At 49.7% G+C, this 16,291-nt stretch overlaps 1 protein-coding gene across 1 annotated transcript in view; it reads right to left on the reverse strand.

The window, feature by feature from the left end:
* ECEL1 (endothelin converting enzyme like 1) overlaps positions 1 to 16,291 on the reverse strand; it is a 46,962-nt gene that overhangs the window by 25,598 nt on the left and 5,073 nt on the right. The window lies entirely within an intron of this gene.

Raw genomic sequence — 16,291 nt, forward strand, 5'->3', positions numbered from 1 at the left:
TCACTGCAGATGGTGACAGCAGTCACAAAATTAAAAGACGCCTGCTTCTTGGGAGAAAAGCAGTGACAAACCTAGACAGCATCTTAAAAAGCAGAGACATCACCTTGCCGACAAAGGTCTGTATAGTTTAAGCTATGGTTTTCCCAGTAGTGATGTATGGAAGTGAGAGCTGGACCATAAAGAAGGCCAAAGAATTGGTGCTTTTGAATTATGGTGCCGGAGGAGACTCTTGAGAGTCCCATGGACTGCAAGAAGATCAAACCTCTCCATTCTGAAGGAAATCAGCCCTGAGTGTTCACTGGAAGGACAGATCCTGAAGCTGAGACTGCAATACTTTGGCCACCTCCTGAGAAGAGAAGACTCCCTGGAAAAGACCCTGATGTTGGGAAAGATGGAGGGCACAAGGAGAAGGGGACGACAGAGGACGAGATGGTGGGACAGTGTTCTCGAAGCTACCAGCATGAGTTTGATCCAACTGCAGGAGGCAGTGGAAGACAGAAGTGCCTGGCGTGCTCTGGTCCAGGGGGTCACGAAGAGTCGGACACGACTAAACAACAACAATTACTAGCACTGAAATAGAATTTAGCAGTCAGTTCTGTTAGCCCGCTCTCTGTGAAGTGGGTGGGTGGGTGCAATTTGGTTCTTTGCCTCAGGCAGCAAAATATCTTGGGCCGGCCTTGATCGTCCCTCTTAACAGTGGAGGGGAGCATCTCCCACTGGGTATGGTGACATCTGACCAGCCACACTTGGAGGCCCCTGAATCCAGTGCTTCTTCTGGCCAATTTTATCATATTTAGGTGCCTTTCCCACTCATCTCTGTGCCCTTTGCCCTCTTTCCTCTCCAAGATATTTTCATTTCCTGTGCTCCAGCCTATCGCTCCTTCTCTGCTGGTTGCGGGAGGTGCTTCTCGAGAGATGCAGAGATGGCTGGCCGCTGATGCTTAGTTTCTGAAAGGAGAGGTGCTGGGGTCTAAGCCTCTTGTCCAGCCTGCACCCAAATCCCAGATTTAAATGTGCTCCTGTCCGTGCCCTACTTTATCCTCTCGAGGGCTCAAATAATGACCGTGAGAAATGAGACCTAATGATCACAGGCAGATAAGATTCTTAATAATCTGATGGGAGAATGGATTATGGGATCGGGCTGCTGAGTTTTGGGACAGTACAATAGATGGCGGAATCGTTTGCATAGGGGTGGGGAGCATCTAATCATTGTGCAGGAGAAGGCACTCTGCACATGCTCAGGGTTTACCATTTCTTTGTGTGTGTGTTTTGCTTCAAATGCCTAGCGCCCTTGCCAGTTTTTAAAGGCATAGCGGGTTGCATCTCATCAATGCACAGGGAAACGGCACTCTGCAAATGTTCAGAGGCTACCAGTTTTTTGAGCATGCTGTAAAAATCTATGGTCAAATAGTTTTGCACATGAGGAAGTTACAACTATTTTTAAAAATTTATTTAGAAAGATGTATATACCACTTAAGCAAAATTATATCTAAGCAGCCTACTTTATGCATAGGGGAAAGCACTCTGTTCAAGCTCAGAGGCTACATCTTTTTTTTTACTCTGTCTTTTTTTTTCAAATATTCGTGGCTGACATTATATTATTGTTTCACAATTTAGAAGGGTTCCATATGTTAAGTTTATTGTGGAAGTGAATGCAATGCTTTTTTTTTTTGCAGTAGCCACAGGACATCATCTTGATGAGAATGCCACCCCAAATTCTTGTTTGTATTTTTAATGCCAGATTTGTCCATTGAAATGGTACATCTCGATTTAAATGGGAAACTGAAATGGGAAGACATTTTGATGAGGATCCTGTTGTGTGGATGCTGTGGAAAAACCTGCATGCTGCACCAAGTCCACAGTAAACACCCGTCAGGGCAATAAACACACTTACAGTGGCACCTCGGGTTACATACGCTTCAGGTTACACACTCCGGTAATCCAGAAATAGTGCTTCAGGTTAAGAACTTTGCTATAGGATAAGAACAGAAATCGGGCTCTGGCGGCGCAGCAGCAGCAGGAGGCCCCATTAGGTAAAGTGGTGCTTCAGGTTAAGAACAGTTTCAGGTTAAGAACAGACCTCCGGAACGAATTAAGTACTTAACCTGAGGTACCACTGTATTCTATTCAGAGGAACACCTAGACCAGGAAGTCTTTCCCTCTAGTAAGGAACTCAAAAGGCGGATGTGTTTGCCTGCACACAAAGGAACTGGTGGGGATCTCAAGCCCAATATTCCTTGCCAGCTGACAAGCCCCACTGAGCCCCCTCCTCCCTCCCCACCTTCAAATCCTTCTTCCCCACCACGGGATGCTATTCAGACAAAAGCCTCCCCTCTCAAGAAACAATCAGCTAATGGTGGCGGCAGCTTGTTGCCAGGAAGAATCAATCACAAGACCAGTCAGATGCCCTGAAATAATTGATTTATTCAGATCGCTTTGTTGGCTTCACTTGCTTTGAGCTCTGGGAAATGAGGTCCTGGGGACTGAGGCAGGTCCTGGGTCCCTCTGGAGGGTTGGCAGTGAGAGACCCGCCAAGTGTCCCTGTTTTCCAGCGGCAAACCTAGATTTACAGGAGCCGTCCCGGTTTCTCATTTGATCCCAGAGCGTCCCGGTTTTCCTTAGGGTGTTCCTATTTTCACTGGAGAAATGTTGGAGGGTATTTAGTTATCCAACCCCCGAGCCCTCTGAAGACAGCCTTGCTTAGGGAACGTTTTTAAAAAATGTTTATTGTTTTACAGTCGTACCTTGGAAGTTGAATGGAATTCGTTCCGGAAGTCCGTTCCACTTCCAAAACATTTGGAAATCAAAGCGCGGCTTCTGGTTGGCTGCAGGAAGCTTCTGCAGCCAATCGGAAGCCGCGGAAGACCTGTTGGACGTTCGGGTTCCAAATAACATTCGCAAACCGGAACATTCGCAAACTGGGTTTGCAGCGTTCAGGAGCCAAAATGTCTGAGTACCAAGGCATTTGGGAGCCAAGGTGTGAGTGTATTATGTTTTTATATGTGTTGGAAGTCACTCAGAGTGGCTGGAGCAACCCAGTCAGATGGGTAAATTAGTAAATTAGTAAAGTTATTATTATAGAACAGGATGTCCCTATTTTCATCAGAGAAATGTTGTAGGGTATGCAGTGATTGTGCTTGCATGACCTTCACGGCCTAGGACCCTCGTACCTACAGGACCGCCTCTCCCGGTATGCCCCACGGGAGACCTTAAGGTCCATAAATAGCAACACCCTAGAGGTCCCGGGCCCTAAGGAAGTCAGATTAGCCTCAACCAGAGTCAGGGCCTTTTCAACACTGGCTCCGGCCTGGTGGAACGCTCTGCCTCATGAGACCAGGGCCCTGCGGGATCTGATTTCTTTCTGCAGGGCCTGTAAGACAGAGTTGTTCCGCCTGGCCTTTGGCTTGGAATCAACTTGATCCCCTCCCCCTCTTTCCTTTTTCCTTTCTCCTTCTATGATGGAACTCCTATTTGGAGACTTCCTTGGCTTTTTTTCTGGCCCACGTAGGACCAGTCTGAATAGTTGGCCTTGGTGAAGATTTGACGTTTTCATCCCCAAAAAGTTTTTGATTTGAGTTTCTACTGAAAGGAGGCTGCATTTTAATGTTGTGTTTTAATCTTGTTTTTAAGTTGCATTTTAATCAATTGTTTTATACCTGGCGTTAGCTGTCCTGAGCCTGGTCTTGGCTGGGGAGGGTGGGGTATAAATTAAAATTATTATTATTATTATTATTATTATTATTATTATTATTATTATTATTGCAATTTGGGCCACATCACAGAACCATAGAATAGTCAAGCTGGAAGGGCAAGGCTTTTGTGTTGTCGCTTCCAGTTCTCTGAGAGCTCTGGCTGGGTTAAGGCCTCCATCCACAGAGGTGCAGCCTGGGAGCACTGGACTCCACCCCTCAGAGAGCAACAGGCTCCGAGACTCTAGAAGCAAGCGGTTTTGTGTCAGTGTAGCCCAGAAGCCCCAATTCTGAACATGGTTATTATCTACATGATATTTGAGAGAGGAGGGTGTGGGAGAAGCCAAGCCTGATGAGGAGCGGTTGAAGGAGCTGGGTATGTTTAGCCTGGACAAGAGGAGACTGAGAGGAGATATGAGAGCCAAATATCTGAAAGGCTGTCCCAGGAAAGATGGAGAAAGCTTGTTTCCTCCTGCTCTGAAGGGTAGGACTCGAACCAATGGCTTCAAGTTACAACAAAGGAAACTAAACATCGGGAAGAACTTTCTGTCAGTAAGAGCTGTTTGACAGAGGAATGGGAGGTTGTGGTCTCTCCTTCCTTGGAAGTTTTAAAGCAGAGGTTGGGTGGCCATTTGTCCTGGATGCTTTTGTTAAGATTCCTGCATTGTGGGGGTTGGACTAGATGACCCTTGGGGTCCCTTCCAATTCTGCGATTCTCTGATTCCCAGTAGCTCTCCACAAGTCTTGCCCTCCTCCTGCCCCCTAATATTTTCTTTTCTGTCAGAAATTTAGCATGTGGAACAAAGCTTATCCCCTCAGCAGAATACCCCCCCCCTTATTTTTTGGCCTGCATGTATTGTCGCACAGTACTGCATGTGCGTGTCAGGTCATGTGTTTAAGTTCTGGGTAGCAGGCAGATTTAGAAATTCGTGTGTGTGACAAATTGCAGAGGGATCATCCGGTTAGGCTGCAATAGATTGCAATGGATGCTTTGAAGTCATTTCGGCACCAGGTGTAGGGGGAAATCGCCCACCCCCGCCCCCTCCGTCCTGTCCTGTATTTTGCTAGAACAAAGGTGGCAACCCCGGGGCCCAAGTCTAAAAGAACAGAGCAAGGGACAGGACCACCAAACAGCGTGCGCAAGGCTCCCCTCATTCTGAGGGGGGAGGAAAGGCCCCATGTCACTCATAGAAAGAAACTTTGGGCGCCTCTCCTCTGCTCAGAATGGCAGGGGGGCTAAGTATCCGATCCTGGCATCCTGCGATGCATTTCTGGAGCAGCGTGTCCAAGGAAGGAGAGGCTGAGCCAGGAACTGAGCAGGAAAAGCAAACTTGCGGGTTTCTGAAAGAATATGGAGACCTTTCACAGGTACCCTAGCAGGTACCGGCAGGTATACTGCCCATCCCGTGGGCACCACGTTGACAACCCCTGCATGGGTTATTGTTGTTGTTGTTGTTTTGCAGGCCAACCTTCTACTGCTTCTCGGTAGGACCTCCCCTTTTCCTCTTCTGCGTGACCCACACAGCTACAGCAGCCTTTCTCTTGCCAGGCTGGTAGCGTTGCCCAGTGGGAAGGGTAGGGAGAAGTGCTCCCCGCTTCAGCATATGGCTGTCATAACCTTGACAGCTGCCTGCATGTAATGGATGGTTTGATTCTCAGGCCCACTGCGAAACGTTGAATTCTCCGTGCAAGGTCAGAGGCACGAGCGCGGCTGACATCTCTGGGTAGGAAATGAGCCTGCAAGCTCCGACTTGGATCCCGTTCAAAATGTAAAAAGCTATGGAGGGGAGAGAACCAATATTATTCTACGAGGCCGTGATTAAGCCAGGAATGCTACAGAGACAGGGAGCAATCAGGACTAAGAGGCGTCCAGCCTGGAGAGGACAAAGGGGACACAGGTGAGGGAGAAAGGCAGAGAGTGATGGACGATCCCTGCAAAGCGAAAGAGAGTACAGATATCTGCCAGGGGATGACAGGGGAGCTCTCCTCCCCTCAATTGTTTAATCTCAAATGAGAAATTAAATCAGAGACGGGTCCCCATGCAGGGCTCTTTGAATTATCACTGTTTGAAATTATCTGGGTTCACAGTGATTAAGAAATTCTATCTCAGTTTCAAGGAGGGGAAGGGAAAAGTCACAGCAAGAGTGAACACTTTTTTGTACTTAAAATATTTCTCCTAATGCTTGACCAGGCCAATGACCCATTGGTCATCACTGCCTCCTGCGAGATTGAATCCCACAGTTTATGCGCTACACAAAGATGTACTTTCTTTAATCTGTCGTGAATCTTCCAGCATTCAGCTTCACTGATGTCCACAGGTTGTGGTGTTCTGAGAGCTGGGGGAAAACTTTTTTCTATAGACTTTCTCCCTGGCATGACTTCCCTCTGCTCACCAATCACCCAGCCATTGACCCCCTAAAACGTCCCCTCCCCACCCCATGCAACTGCCAGGTTCGCTTGTCCCCTTGCCAGCCCCAAATTCCAGGATTGTAACATGGCACTACAAATGGACCCTGCGTGACGACAGCCTTACATTTCTGTGTATATAGGAAGATAGAGCAGGCTTCTTAACTCAATTGGTACAGCATGAGACCTACAGGACCACCTCTCCTGGTATGTCCCACGGAGGAACTTACGGTCTTCAAACAAAAACATATTGGAGGTCCCGGGCCACAGGGAGGTTAGGCTGGCCTCAACCAGAGCCAGGGCTTTTTCGGCTGTGGCCCCGATCTGGTGGAACACTCTGTCACAAGAGACTAGGGCCCTGCGGGACTTGACATCTTTCCGCAAGACAGAGCTGTTCTACCAGGCCTTTGGCCAAGGCACAGTCTGACCCCCTCTCTCTTTCTGTAATCCTCATAGAACTCTAGCCCAATGGTTGCCATCAATTTGATTTGAACTGATTTTATAATGAATTGGTTTTAGAATGCTGTATTATTTTACTGTTGTTAGTCGCTCTGAGCCCGGCTTCGGCTGGGGAGGGCGGGATATAAATAAAATATTATTATTATTAGCCTCAGGGTTGTGGGATCGGGCCCCACTTTGTTTGAAAGCTTCCTGCATTGCAGGGGGTTGAACTCAATGACCCTCGTGGTCCTTCCAACTCTGGAATTCTGTGATTCTCCAACCTGGAGAAGCTCACCAGCTGTTTCAGACTAGAGCTCCCAATATCCCCAATCAGCACAGTGTTGCATGTATCAATAGTTTTTTTGCATACATCATCTTGCTGAAATCCTTACGCCATCCCTATAAGGTAGGTGAGCATCATATTGCAGACTAGGGGAGGGGAGAATGAAAGTCTGCTCTAAGGCTGCCTTGGGAGTCCATGCCAGAGGCAGAATCCAAAGCAGGCACCTTCCGATTTACAGCTCAGTCTCTTAACACTCCTGCCACACTGTCAGGCTGTAATAGTTGGTCACATCTCCCAGCTTAAGCAATTCAATGCCCTGCCCAGTAAAAGCAACCCATGAAACACAGCGAAGCCGTGTGTCTGTCCATTATCGTCTCTAACAAAGGACTCTCCTTTTTCCTGTCCTGTGAATTGGAGTCAATTAATCTTGACATAAGGCTATTATGCCGTTTCAAGCAAAGCTGAGAAACCATCATCTAACAGCAACGATGATGGATCTCGCTGGCTGTGTGACTGCAGAGGCGCTCGGATCCAGACAGCCGGGAAGCTCACTCAAAAGCCTTTGGAGGAGAGATTTGGAAAAAGGTGTCTTGACAGAGGCAGTGTTTGCCCGTGTCAGTCTGTCAGCGCGTGACACCTCATAGGGACAATGCAACAGAGACGCAAGCAAAGCCTAATCTGTTTAAAGCTGGAGTTATTTGCTTCAACCTCTTGCAAAGCCCAAACCTATTTCCTGGATTGCCAGCTTATTTAAACTGTTCCAGCTCCTGTGCATTTAACAGAAGCCTGGCATAAAGAAGATTCTCCAGCACTCATCTCCGTGCGAGGGAACGGCTTCCTTGCTGAATGCCTGTGGGTTGTGCTGCCGTTAAAGGCAAAGGAGCTTATTACTTCATTCTTTCATTTACTAAATTTATATTTCACGCTTTCTCCCCAAGGAGCTCAGGGCAGCAAACACGAAAAGTCAAAACAAGGGTAAGGAGAGAGGGAGACACCCAAAGTTACACCCAGTGATCTGAGTATTTGAACTTGGGTATCCCCATCCTTATCTAACACTCTGACCAAAGCCTTTGGTACCTGGCTGATGTTGGCTGCGTTGGCTTCTGCAGGGAACAGGATTCTGGATTGAATGGGCCAGCCGAAAGAGTGGGGTCATTTAACGTCACCCTGCAGAACAGGACCAGCAACTCAATCTGTGATATGGTAAAGGTAAAGGTAAAGGGACCCCTGACCATTAGGTCCAGTCGTGGCCAACTCTGGGGTTGCGGTGCTCATCTCGCTTTATTGGCCGAGGGAGCCGGCGTACAGCTTCCGGGTCATGTGGCCAGCATGACTAAGCTGCTTCTGGAGAACCAGAGCAGTGCACGGAAATGCCATTTACCTTCCCGACGGAGCAGTACCTATTTATCTACTTGCACTTTGACATGCTTTTGAACTGCTAGGTTGGCAGGAGCTGGGACCCAGCAACGGGAGCTCACCCTGTCGCGGGGATTCAAACTGCCGACCTGATCGGCAAGTCCTAGGCTCTGTGGTTTAACCCACAGCGCCACCCGCGTCCCTTCTGTGATATGGTAGCCGTCTTCAAATATCTTAGAGGCTGTCTCATGGAAGATGGAGCAAGCTTGCTTTCTCCTGCTCTGGATGGTGGTGACTCTCCCTCATCAGACGTTGTTAAGCAGAGGTTGGATGGCCATATCTGTCAGGGATTCCTTAGCTGCAAAACCTGCATTGCAGAGGGTTGGACTAGATGACCCTCGGGGTCCCTTCCAACTAGACAGCTCTGTGGTTCAATCTCTTAAGATCCCTTAATGGGTGAAATTGTAGGCTGGCCAACATATGCCCCCATGCACGCCTGCATTCACACACGCACTGAGCTGCTCTCCTCCAGAGGCTTTTATCATAAGCGCCGTGATTTAAGGAACGTTTTAAAAATCCTGAGATGGGCAATAAATCCAAGAGAAATCCAGCTCTCCTGTAAACCCAATTTTGGTCCCCCTTGGTTGGGTGGCACAGAGCAGTATAACATGTTGACACGTGCTCAAGGGACGCGGAGCGGAAGCAAAGAACAACCCCACTTGCCGGCCCCATAAATCTTTGGATTTACGGCCATTTGGGGCAGGCGGCCCTCTGCTTCTCCTCCCGCACGTTAATGCAAACAATCCAGGCAAAAAACCCTGCAGGCGCAGAGCTGTCCCAGGACACAGCCTCTCCCCGTTTGCACATACACATTTCCCATCACTTGGGGCATGTCTGCACATCCATGGGAAGCCACTGGGCAAGACGTTGTGCATCCCTTAAACACTTCCATCCTCCTTCCACCTGGGAGGTGCCAGAGCGCTGCAGTGCACAGATGGTTGCGGACAGTTATGCGACTGGGGAACCTGTTGCCCTGCAGATGACTCCAACTCCCATCAGCACCATCCAGCATGACCAGCGGTCCAGAATGATGGAAGTTGTAGTCCAGCAACATCCGGAGGACATCAGCTTGGCGGCTGCAACTCCTCTGGAGAATTTGTGGGCTCTGTCTGTCTCGAGAGGCAATGGAGTGTGTCTGCAGAGGTGAAGCCAAACCCCTGAAGAATCACAACGCCTGCTGTGGCTGCAGAGGCAGGCAACTCGTAATTGCTGCCTCCCATCTTGTTTTTTTGCTGTATTAGCAGTGCCAAAGTGACCTCACCAGGGTGCAAGTCTGGGCAGTGCGTCTGGAGGTCCTGGGATGCCCAGAGGACAGGCCCGCCTCTTGGCCTCCCTGATGGGGTCCAAAGGAAGACAGAGCAAGACATTTGGCACCAGCTTTGCAGCAGGAGTTGCCAGAAGGAGGCGTACAAGACACCATCCAACCACCCTGGATTTGCATAAGGTTACTCCTTAGCCTTTTCTTCTCCCTAAGATGTCCCACAAGGCAGAGGCCATATAACACCAGTCCTGAAAGACCTACATTGGATCCCAGTACGTTTCTTAGCACAATCCAAAGTGTTGGTGCTGACCTTTAAAGCCCCAAACGGCCTCGGCCCAGTAGACCTGAAGGAGTTTCTCAACTCCCATTGTCCAGAACGGACACTGAGGTCCAGCTCCGAGGGCCTTCTGGTGGTTCCCTCACTGTGAGAAGTGAAACTACAGAGAACCAGGCAGAGGGCCTTCTCAGTAGTGGCACCCGCCCTGTGGAACGCCTTCCCGTCAGATGTCAATGAGATAAACATCTGCCTTACTTTTAAAGACATTTGAAGGCAGCCCTGTATCGGGGAATTTTTAATGTCTGGTGTTTTACAAGTTTTTATATATGCTGTAAGCCACCCAGAGTGGCCGTGGGTGGAGTATAAATAATAAAATTGTTGTTGCTGTTGTTGTTGTTGTTGTTGTTGAGGATCAGGGAAGGACCTCAACAGTGGGTTGACACGACAAGAAAGGGGATTTGTGTGATGGTAGAACAGACCTTTTCTGTTGTCTTTGATTTAGCAAGCAGTTCAAGCTACTTCCTGAGTTCAAGTCAACCTTCATCAACCTGACAACATCCACCAGCAGCTTCGGCCAGCTTAGAAGATGTGCACTCATAAGAATGTAAGAAGAGCCTGCAGGATCAGGCCAGTGGCCCATCTAGCACAGCATCTCTCAGTGCCCAACAAGATGCCCTGTGTGGAGCCCGAAAGCAGGACCTGAGCTCAACAGTGACTCTCGGCACCTGTGATTCCCAGAAAACCATACCCAGAGGTCCCAATGCCTTTGACAGCAGAAACAGGACATGGACCATTGTTGTCCATGAATTTATCTAATCCTCTTTTATAGCCGCAAAAGTTGGTGGTGATTCCCAGCAACTGGTATATTCAGAGGCACAGTGCCTCCAACAGCAAGACTCCTGATTGATCAGGTTAATTAAAATAAATAAGTAAGTAACCCACGTGCTAATCGTGGGCTCCATCTGAGAAGCTGCCTTGCCCTGTCTCACACAGCGGGAGAAGCCTCTTCCAGAATAACAGCACCCATTGCAACCTGCGCCTGCCCCATTTGGAACCAAAGGAAGCATTCCCCTCCAAAATGACAGCTACGGTCGCATGCAAATGTCGCCGTCTAATCTAGGGTTACCAGACGTTCCCGGGGACAGTCCCCAGATTTGCAAATCTGTCCCCGGGAAACGTGGCAGTGGCAGCCTCAGCAGCCCAGAGCCAGCCTGGTAGCACAGTTGGCTGGCTTCAGGAGCTGCTTGCTGCTCGCTGCCACTGCCGAAGGTGAACCGGGGACATCCGGCGGGACAGATCTCCTGCCCCCTTTATTTGACAGATTGGGGAAGGCTCAGGAGTCACAGGTGGGTGGCTGTTGCCCAGGAGGGGTCCAAGGTGTGCAGTTTCTCTGCCAGGCAAGGTGCAAAGTCCTTTCACACCCTGCGAAACATAAATGCGAAGAGTTTTTAAAAAACTGGGCAACAGCTGCCTGCCTGTGACTCCAGAGCCTCCCCCGATCTGTCAAAACAAAGGGGGAAGGGGGCAGGAGATCAGGGACGGCTTGGGAGTCATGGGCAGCCAGCATGCCGTTGCCCAGTTTTTTTAAAAAGTGTGCATTTATGTTTCACAGGGTGCGAAAGAAGGGCTTTGCACCTTTATACAATATGCATGTGTGCCTGGGCCCAGGGTCTTTTGCCTCACCATCCCCACTACTGACTCCCTGTTGCTACTCAGCTTCAAAAAAAAAGGGGGGGAGGTGTCCCCGGATTCATTGAAAAAAATCTGGTAACCATAGTCTAATCAATTAAAACTTGTTGGCTTAAGATTTCCTTAATTGAGTGGCAGCGGCTGTTAACTGCCTTGGGCAGGGAGCCATTTCCATGAGAAGATTGGCAGGCGGGGTGCGGAATAATTCTCCCTCTTGCAATCCCCTCCCGAGAAGTTCTAAGTGCGCCCAGGCAGAGGGGCCCTATGGTACAGAGGACAAACTTTTGCCTGCTGCCCAGCCCAAGCCTGGCGTACAGGTGGAGCACCCTAAGGAGGGAGGACGTGGTGGCAGGGGTGGCATTTGAAGTAGCTGCCCATTCACAGTGAGCACCTGGGAAGCAGAACGATCAGGCACAGCCAAGTCTCCTGGTCACAGTCTTCAGACTAAACATCAGGAAGAACTTCCAGACAGCAAGAGCCGTTCAACAGTGGGACGGACTCCCTTCGGAGGAGATGGACTCTCCTTCCTTGGAGATTTTTAAGCAGAGGTTGGATGTCCATCTGTCAGGGATGCTTTAGCTGCGATTCCTGCATTGGGGTGGGGGCAGGCTGTTAGATTACATTTTAGAATCTACAGTTCTATGGTTCTATACCTCAGTACTGTTTACACTGGCTGGCAACAACTCTCCAGGGAGTCTTTGCAAGCCCTACCCAGAATTTAACCCCCTCCGGGACCTTCTGCGTGCAAGGCAAGTGCTCTACCCACTGAGCAACAGCCCCCCTGCATCAGGAGAGTCCTTCTGTTGCTGTCCTCCTGAACACATACATGGAGGCTCCCTCCCTCCCTCTCCTCCTCCTCCTCCTGCCTTTGCGAATCCACCGCTAGTCTGGAAAATTGCCTGGTGCGCTGCTTTTGCTAAACACTGCAATTACGGGGAGGGAAATTGCCTGGCGAAGTTTCCCCTCCCGCCGAAGCCCCGTTAATTTGGGCATAAAAGAAGCGCCTCCGCCATGCAAATGAGGGCCCTGGCGCCGCACACCCGGCAGCACCTCGCGGGCCCAAGCAGGCAGTTGTTAGTGCTGGCGGCTGGTGAGAGAGCCGGCTGTGGCTCCCGCATTTTCCTCGCTAAGCCGTGCTTGGGCAACGGGCCGGAAGGCCAGACGGCAGTCTCCTTGTCCGTGTGGCAAATGTCAACATACACACACACAAATAAATAAAGAAATATGCCAGCCACTTCACCAGGGGAACATATTGCCGGGTAATGGAACAAACTGTGCATTAAATGTGTGCTCTTTGCATTGCACACCAGCTTTGCACTTGAAAACCGGCTGGGTTCTTGGGGGGGGGGGAGAGAAGAGGGGCTGGCAGAAGAGGAGGTCCCTGGCCGTCATGCCTACGGTCTTGGCCTTTCCGAGCTATCGATTAGCACAGCCTTCGTTAGCCAGGCTTTGAAATCGTTCGTTTCATTTATTTCACTTTTCTGAACATGCACTCCCTTCCTCCTGGTTCTGGCTCTGAGGCCTTTTCCTTGGGGAGCTTCAGAGGCAAGAGAAACGATGGGTGCACGTTCTCGCATCCTCATGACGTGGCCCTGGTCAGCAGCTTTCTAGCTGCAACCCATTTCCTACCCACCTCCCTATAATTTGCCCGTTGCGGAGCTTTTAAAAGCTCGTACGCCCCGTCGGGAAAATGAGAGGCAATAAGAGAACACAGGCAAAATAGTACAGGGCTGGTTTGCCAATGACCCAGGTTAAGAGAGGCTTTGACAGGGGCAGGATAGCACCTTCCTGTTTGGGCTCAGGTAGTGAGCCAAAAGTGCTCCTGCTCCTGCAAAAGTGTCCTGTCCCTGCTTCTTGTGGGAGTGAGTTCCACAGCGTAACACTGCAATGTGTGAAAAGCTCCTTTCTTTTATCTGGCCTGAATCTTCCAACATCCATCGACTTCTACTAGCATGTCCCATCTTCCAAAAACTTTTTTAAATCTACAAAAGCTATGAGAGGGGATCAAAGAGCTGGTGGCAGAGCAAGCACACCACCTGCAGAAAAAGCCCCCAGATTCAAGTTCTACAGTTAAAATGCAAAAAATGTGCAAAAACTCTTTCTGCACTGAGGGGGCTGTTGGGCCTCTTCAGACGTCCTCCTTATTGTGCATCCATGATGATTTGCATCCAGGATGGAAGAGAGCCTGTTATATGCAATTGGTTTGAATTCTCAATACTGTTCACACCTGCAGATGTTCAAGGACAGACACTCTGCTTCCTTTCCAACCTGCAAATTCCTGCTGAAACCCTGGGATCCTTCGCACCACAAACATTGCATAGTGTGCTTTCGTTGGCCCGCTCTTATTGCTCTGTAGTGCAAGAGTGCCCCCCGCCCAACCAAGACACAACAATATGGCAACACTGGGGAAGCATTGCAGAACAACTACTAAAGTGGAACGTTGTGTTGTGGACAGCCTAGTACAAATCCGGCACTACCTCACTACTGTTTCATCAATGGCAAATGGCAAAACACATCTGCAAAGAAAGACGCCAGTCTGGGCTGCAGTCAAATCAAGACAAGAAGGAGTTTCTGTGTTGCAAACTCGCCTCCCAATTAACTGATGGCTTGTTCAGATTTGCCGTTCTGCCTGGAAAGTAACCCAAAGTCAGGTTCCTCATTTGCAAATACACGTCGCTAATTGCCGCGGGAAAGCATCGACCCAGCCGCTGATTGTGATGCATTAATTACAAATCTGAAACCTCCTTTTCTTAAATTGGAGTGTTCTCCTGTAGTAGATACTGTAAGGTGATTTCTTGATTACTGCTGCGAATGTAAATTTTGGGGGAGGGTGGGGAGGCATATCCTGTCTTCCTGACAATATAGGTAAAGGTAAAGGGACCCCTGACCATTAGGTCCAGTCGCAGACGACTCTGGGGTTGCGGTGCTCGCTTTACTGGCCGAGGGAGCTGGCATACAGCTTCCAGGTCATGTGGCCAGCAGGACTAAGCCGCTTCTGGTGAAACCAGAGCAGTGCATGGAAATGCCATTTACCTTCCCGCCGGAGCGGTACCTATTTATCTACTTGCACTGACGTGTTTTCGAACTGCTAGGTGGGCAGGAGCAGGGATCGAGCAACGGGAGCTCACCCCATCACAGGGATTCGAACCGCCAACCTTCTGATCGGCAAGCCCTAGGCTCTGTGGTTTAACCCACAGCACCATCCGCGTCCCATCCTGACAATATAGCCTCACAATATTACCAGGAGCTTAAGATGCTGTAATAATCATTTGAACCGATTGACAGCCCTTTTTAAAAAACAGAACCCTCCCACCATTCTGCTCTGGAGGGCTGGAAGAACGCCCCCCCCCCCAAGAGGGGTGCCAATGTGAATAAAATAGGGGGGGCAGGTAAGCTCTGCCCCACATAATTGATCACAAGACAGGGTGTGTACACACACCATTTAAATGGCAATGCCCATCAACTTTGGGGTCCCCTGACCCCTCAAATATTTTATGGGGGGGAGGGACCTTGGCCCTTAGGAACTGGCTCCTGTGCCCCAGGAGCAGTGCAATGGGGAGAAGGAGGGAAATGGTTCTGTCCAGCAAGCAGAAATACTGGCAGTGATGGAACAATCTTAATAGCACGATGGCAAATTCCCTCTAGATCTTCAATAATTGTTGGGAAAACTTTGGCCAGGGAAAGAGTGGCACGTACACAAAACAACTTCTTTCTTACCAGAGTGAAAGACTATGGAATAAATGTCACCCTCTGGTTTTCCGTCCATATTGGCTGTCCCACTCACTTGTCTTCTCTGCAATCAAAGCCAATTGCATAATCTTACGTCCATTTGTACAGGGCAGTAGCTGTGGGGGGACTGCAGCCACTTTCCTCCTGCTGGGCACATTTGACGGGTTGGATGAGGCCGCCCACTTGCCCATCACCTGACATCACGATGATGATGTTGGAGTCCAGCTCATAAGAACTTAAAAAAGAGCTCCGCTGCTGGATCAGACCAGTGTCCTATCTAGTCCAGCATCCTCACAGTGGCCAAGCAGAGGCCTCCATGGGAAGCCTGCAAGCAGGACCAGAATGCAACAGCCCACTCATTGCACTTGCGGTTCCCAGTGTGCTACCTCTGAGAGTGGAGGGAGAACCTCATATCATGCCTCATGGCCTCTGGTGGCCTTATAACCCTCCATTATAACCCTCCAATCCCCGTTAAAAGCCACCCAAGTTGGTGGTTGCCATCCCTGTGTCTTGTAGAAGTGCATTCCATCGTTTAACTTTGCGCTGTGTAAAGAAGTTCTCCCTTTTGCCGGTCCTGAATCTACCACTGTTCAGGTTCACTGTTCTGGATGTTCCAGAGTATTGTGAGAGAGAAACCATCCCTGTCTCCACTTTCTCCATGCTGAGTATCGTTATCAAGCAGCTCTGTCGCGTCCCTGCTTCCTTGACTCTTTTCTAAACTGATACACACCCAAAATGTTGAAGGCTTCTTGCAGTGGCCAGCCAGACGTCCCAGGTTGCCTGCAAGCAAGACCTGGGCATGGCAGTCCTCTCCTCACCTGTGTTTCCTGGCAGCTGGTATTCAGAGGCACATTCTGCCTCCGGCCGTGGAGGGAGAGCCTGGCCGGAGAACTCCTAGCCGTCAGCATGGACAATTGCTGGTGGAAGTTGCAATGCAGAGGACCGCATCCACCTCACCTTGTTTCTCTTGCCATTTGGTCAAGTAATAAGATAAGGCTCACCTACGCAGAGCTTCTCCTGCACAAGCACCCCTGGGGTGAACCCCACAAACTACGTTTGACCAGAGCCTTGCCTACCTTGCCCACCTCATTCCACTGCAA

The sequence above is a fragment of the Podarcis filfolensis genome (genome assembly GCF_964270895.1).
Source record: "Podarcis filfolensis genome assembly, chromosome: 5".
Classification (NCBI taxonomy): domain Eukaryota; kingdom Metazoa; phylum Chordata; class Lepidosauria; order Squamata; family Lacertidae; genus Podarcis; species Podarcis filfolensis.